The sequence below is a fragment of the Panthera leo genome, chromosome E2 (genome assembly GCF_018350215.1).
Source record: "Panthera leo isolate Ple1 chromosome E2, P.leo_Ple1_pat1.1, whole genome shotgun sequence".
Taxonomy (NCBI): Eukaryota; Metazoa; Chordata; class Mammalia; order Carnivora; family Felidae; genus Panthera; species Panthera leo.
In genome coordinates this window covers 16,805,493-16,811,503 of record NC_056693.1, presented here as the reverse complement: position 1 = coordinate 16,811,503, position 6,011 = coordinate 16,805,493, and the positions used below count along the sequence as shown (strand labels likewise).

General features: G+C 43.3%; 1 long non-coding RNA gene across 5 annotated transcripts in view; it reads left to right on the top strand.

The window, feature by feature from the left end:
* Positions 1-217: 217 nt before the first annotated feature.
* Positions 218-6,011, top strand: part of LOC122208735 — a 30,322-nt gene continuing 24,528 nt past the window's right edge. For all 5 annotated transcript variants that reach the window (XR_006197342.1, XR_006197341.1, XR_006197344.1 and 2 more), the window contains exon 1: positions 218-305. This is a non-coding gene — a long non-coding RNA (uncharacterized LOC122208735). The remainder of the gene's footprint in view (positions 306-6,011) is intronic.

The following is a 6,011-nucleotide window of genomic DNA, read 5'->3' as shown; positions in this document are numbered from 1 at the left end:
CCACCTGGCAACCTTCCAAGCGAACAGGATTCTGGGTTTCTGAACTTTAACAGAAGGCCTGATGGCCGCTCCCTCTTGACACCTTGTTGGAGGCAGCCATGTTTAAATCTGTGCCGTACAGTAGTGATTAGGCCCTTTGTTAGACCAGAGGGTTAAGCTGTTTTAGGGCTGGGAGAAACAAGTGCTCCTGGGGCTGCAAACACAGACGTCCCGGCTGCTTTTAGCATCTCAGAAGCCCAAACCGGCTGTGACCAATATGGAGGCGAAGCTGAGCTTTCTTTGTCTCCAGCAGGGCAGGCGCTGAGGTAAGATGGCCTCGTACATTTATACTGTTTCTTACGTGTAATGGGCGGGGCCGCCTTATAGGAGGAGCTCCCCCCAAAAAGGTGAAACTTCTCTTCGAACGGCTCTTGGAGTTGGAGAGCAGCTAAGAAGCTCTTCCCTTGGGGACACTGAGGCCACCGGAGGAAGGGTCGAGAACTCCGGTGAGAGCGGAGCCATGGGAGAGGGCGAGTAAGAAGCTATTGGCTCTTACCGAAAGAAAATGTTGGAAGCAGGGACTTTTTTTTTTTTTTTAGGATTTCAACTATTTTAAATAAATGATAATTAAGACTTTTAGCACTCTATGTTTTTGCTGCTGATATGAGAGATCCCATAGGAAATAAAAAAAATTTAAAGAGACATAATTCCCTGCCTTGTGTTAATGCTGGGCCAGATATACAGGGACTTTGTCTTAAGTAGTGTTACAAAATAAAAATTCAGGTGGGTAAATTTGAACATCTAGTTGAGTTTATTGAACGATTCATGAATCAGGCCACATCCCATCTAGCAAGTCAAAAGGAGCTCCCCGAAGTTGTACAAAATGGAAAGCTTTTATAGGAAGATGGGGAGATGTGGGAAAGGGGCAAGAAAGTTATTAGCAAAAGAAAGGATTGTTCCAGGCAAGGTCACCTTCCTTTAGGTGGAAGAGCAGGGAGTCTTTTTAGGTGGATAACTGACCCATATGGATCACCAGGTTTGTCACTGAACACAAAGGGCACCTAGCTTGGGTGCATCAGCCAAACGATTGACCCATGTCTTTCGGTTTGAGCAAATGGATTTTACTATTTGCAGGTAGTACGGAGACAGAGATAGTCCACAAAGTTCTGTCTCTAACACAAACTTCAGGACCAATTTATACTGCTAGCGGCAACCTTTTGGTAGGCTATTCTTGCAATTAAGAAGTGGTCACAGGAACTGAGAAAACCTTTATAAAAATTGTTCAAGCATAACTTAACAGGGGTTTGCTTAACTCCAATTTCCCAGGAACATTTATGATTTTTTTTTGTTCCCAGACATCTGCTCAATTGAATAACTTTGGTGGGTTTCCAGGAACAGGGAAGTTCTCAAGGACTCATAAAGCTGAAAAACAAACATGCTGAGAAACAGGATAGTTTATTTAATTTCTCACTGTGGTCCCTGATGAGCTAATCCCTAACTAACATAATTTCATTTTAGGGGGATGGAGAGGGCCCAAGTAACAGTTTACCTCATTGGTGCTAATCAGAAAATTCCTGATTACTGGTTAATGATGAAGTTTTGGGGTGATGGTGGGGTCTGGACCCGAGGGCCAAAAAAGAATTCTTGAAGACATCTTTGGTGCAAAAAGGTGATTTTATTAAAGCATGGGACAGGACCCATGGGCACGAAGAGCTGTACAGGGGTTGTGACAAGTAACTCATTATATAACCTCAGGTTGGGAGGAGGTCAGGGATAGAGTATGTCTCTAAGGGATTTTGGAAGCAAGGTTTCCAGGACCTTGAGGGGCTAACTGTTGCTAGGGAAACATCATTTATCACTGTTTAATAAAACCTAAGTCATGAGACCCTTCAGATGCATATCGGGGACCATAAACTTGGAGCATGATTGCCAGCATATATCCTGGGTCAGTTGAGATAAAGGAAGTGGACAATGTTAAGCCGGGATCTCTTTTGCCCCCAGAAAAGAGTCATCCTTGAGGCAGCTGAGCTCATAGAGGGAGGTCACTCTGCCTGTCTCAAGGACTTGTCAATGGGCTGTAAGCAGAAAGGGAATTTAATTTTTCATTCGCCTTAGTTTCCCCCATTACCATGGCAAGCACTTAAACCCCTTCCTTTGTTCTTGGGTGAACCAGGAGTGTCCAAGGAATATCACACAGATCCCACCTAGGGTGGGGGTGGGGGTGCTAGCTTGTACTTTATCCTTCAGTCTGCCTCATGCTCCTTCATCAATTAAGACTTACGTTTCTATGGGAGGTTGAAACTACAGTTAAGTTAGGTAGTAGTAAGCCCTGGTTTGGAGGCTTAGATAAATGACACGATTTAGGGCTTGTGGTTTTCTTTCTAACAGTGGCCTGCCCCGGATGCTGACCTGAGACAAGAATGTGAGTGTGGGCAGTTTTTTTGGCAGGTAGGGGCTAGGGAAGTGACAAAGGAGGAGTGGAACCCAATACAGAGTGTATCAATGAGGGGATTATCCCTGTGAACAATGGGAGCTCAGTGCTGTGGGGAACTCTGGAAGACAGTGTAGATACAAGTTGTCTCGTTCAAGGGCCACTGAAGCTGAGATATTTGTACATCATTTCTCAGTCCTCATTTTTGGGTGCTACTACAAGGGCCTTAAAACTCTAGCACTTCTAGCCTGTCTCATGGGCAAGGTCTCAGGCAGAGTCTGTAGGAACTGTATGCAGAATGTGTAGGCAGAGTTTCTGTTAGGCCCCATTTACTAATCATCTTCTTCTTCTTCTTAAGTTTATTTATTTACTTTGAGAGAGAGAGAGTGCAAGCAAGAGAGAGGCAGAGAGAGAGAATCCCAAGCAGGCTCTGCACTGCCAGTGCAAAGACCGATGTGGGATTTGAACTCACGAACTGCAGGATCATGACTTGAGCTGAAGTCAGACACTTAACAGACTAAGCCACCCAGGTACCTCTTCTTTTCTTTTTAATGTTTATTTATTTATTTATTTTGAGAGAGAGAGAGAGAGAGAGAGAGAGAGAGAGAGAGAACCAAACAGAGAGAGAGGAGAGAAAATCCCAACAGACCCTGTGCTGTCAGCATGGAGCCCAATCTCAGATTATGACCTGAGCTGAAATCCAGAATCAGACTGGTTAGCCGACTGAGCCACCCAGGCACCCCTGTTTACTCAGGTTCTATATTTTGCCTGTGAATAAGCCAAAGAGGCTATGTTCCCACTTCAAGGGAGAAGCAAGAAAGCTAATCATTCTCTGAGTTTTGTCCTGCGCCCCAAACACCTGATGATATCCAATAAGAGCCAGATCCCAAACATGTTCCAGGACATAGCTTCAAACAAACCTCTGCTGACCCTGGCATCAACACCCCCTACCATTGGTGATTTTCAGAATAACACCTATTGTTCACCAAACTCTTGCCTTTGATTGGATCCTACCCTGGATTCCTGAAAGAAACTGAGTACTCTAAACCCCTTTCCAATATAAACACTTAACCACAAGTGATGATGAGACTCATTCTCTTTTCCTTCCTGAGTCTCCCAGACACTCTGTCTGCTATTCTCTGTCACTCACACTTTTCAGTAAACTCTGTCTTCACTTTCTCCAGCTCTCATTAGATTTCTCTCCTGCATAAAGCCAAGGACCCTCTTGGCTGGTCCTGTGGAACCGTCCTGAGTCTTCAGACCCAGCCTGCCTGCATCATACTGACAGGATTCATTTCATAGCACCCAAAGCAGTGCTCTACCTATCATAGACATTGGAATCTTTAGGAATGGTTACCTTGTCTTATGAAAATAGCTTTTTAAAAAAACATAATTCCAATTGGTCATCATACTAACTGGTGTAACAGCTGACCCCCAAAATGGCTACCTGTTGCCATTAACACCTTTGTGTAGTCCCCTTCCACATTGGACCAGGGCTGGTCTAGGAGGCTAATAAAATACAGTAGAAGTGATGGCACACCACTGCTAAGATTAAATTATAAATGATACCTCTTCTGTCTTCAAGGTGTGCTCACTCGCTCTCTTCTCTCTCTCTCTCTCTCTTGCTCTCTCTCAAATAATTTACTCTGGGAGAAGTTAGTTGTCATGTCATGAGGACGCTGACACAACCTATGTAGAGGCCCAGGTAGCAAGGAACTGAAATCTGCCAACAGCCAGGGAGGAACTGATACCCTCCCCATCCAAGTGGGTCATCTTGGGAGCAGATCCTGCAGCCCTGGTCAAACCTTGACATGCTGCAGGCCTTGCCAATAACAGATTGACTGCAACTGCATGAGAGACTCAGCACTCTAACCAGCAGCTCCCGTATTGTTGACTTTCAGAAACCGTGTGAGATACTAAATGTTTGTTTTAAGCTGTTGAGTTTGGGAGTAATTTGTTATACAGCAATAGATAACTGATGCTGTGGTAAAAATACTATAATTGATGTCTTTGGATTTCTTAAAGACGTCCTTAAACTTGTGAGATTTTTCTTTCAGATCAGAGAGGATTATTAGCATTTTCCTCTTGTCCTGCATGATGGAACAATCATTGCTCTGCTGGAGCCAAGTTAGTGGAAGAAAGACTCTTGGAATAAGATTGCAAATTTACATACAAAACTATTTCATGTCCTACAGGGCAATAAAAACCAAACCTTTAAGGTTATCTTTTCTGTAAAAAATCAATTTGCATCTGTAATAGACTAATAGATGAAATGCATCAGTTTTTTGCAAGTGAATACCTAGCTATGCATATGCATAGTCTGAGTCCTAATTAGTAAAAAGCCAATCACACCTATATTACACTAGAGTAGTAGGATCTCAAACTGGTGCAATTTTATTTTTTTTTAAATTTTTTAAAACATTTTTATTTATTTTTGAGAGAGAGAGAGACAGAACATGAGCGGGGGATGGGCAGAGAGAGAGGGAGACACAGAATCCAAAGCGGGCTCCAGGCCCTGAGCTGTCAGCACAAAGCCCAACATGGGGCTCAAACCCACCAACTGTGAGATCATGACGTGAGCCAAAGTCAGACGCTTAACCTACTGAGCCACCCAGGCACCCTCAAACTGTGCAATTTTAATCCCCAGGGTACATTTGGCAATGTCTGGAGACAGTTTTGGTTGTCACCATCTGGGGGGGTGGGAGGGGAAGGATGGGCAGAATGCAACTAGCACATGGTGGGTAAAAGCCAGGGATGGATGCCCCCAACCATTCTACAATGCAGAAGACAACCTTCCACAACAAAGGATTATCTGGCCAAAAGTGTGAACAGTGCTGAACTTAGAAAACCTTCACTAGAATGGCTTATTAGACCTTGGGTCAACTTTTATTTAAAAAAAAAATTTTTTTTAATGTTTATTTTTTAGAGAGAGACAGAGAGCGTGAGCGAGCACGAGTTGGGGAGGGGCAGAGAGAGATGGGGACACAGAATCCAAAGCAGGCTCCAGGCTCTGAGCTGTTAGCACAGAGCCTGACATGGGACTCCAACTCACCAGCAGTGAGATCATGACCTGAGCCGAATTCGGACGCTTAACTGACGGAGCCAGCCAGGTGTCCCAACCTTGGGTGGGTTTTTGGACCATGCTCTGGTATGACTTTGAAGAGTCACACAGGATGACATAGTAATGTTTCCTTATTTCCTAGTTTTTTAAAATAACTTTTCTTAATGCAAAATTGGCAAAATACTGAGAACTTAAATCTTGATAATGAGTACATAGTGATTAATCTTTTCTCTCTGCTTTTGTAAATATTTTTGTGAAAAAAAGAAAAAACTGTAAATTCTTATCTTTAGCTTATGGTCAGTGCCATGTATGAGGGACCATGACTGAAGATCATGTTTAGATATAATGTTTAAATCTAAAGATGTTCTTCTTTTACAACTTGGCCCCTATGCTCTGCCTTTCTCTTAAGTCCAGTGCTTCTGAATTCTAGCTAAATCTTAAAGTCACTCAGAAACTTAAAAAATACCAATGATTGGGATCCATTCCCAGCAATCCTCATTTGCTTTTCCTGGGGCAAAGTTCTATTTTTCTTTCTTTTCA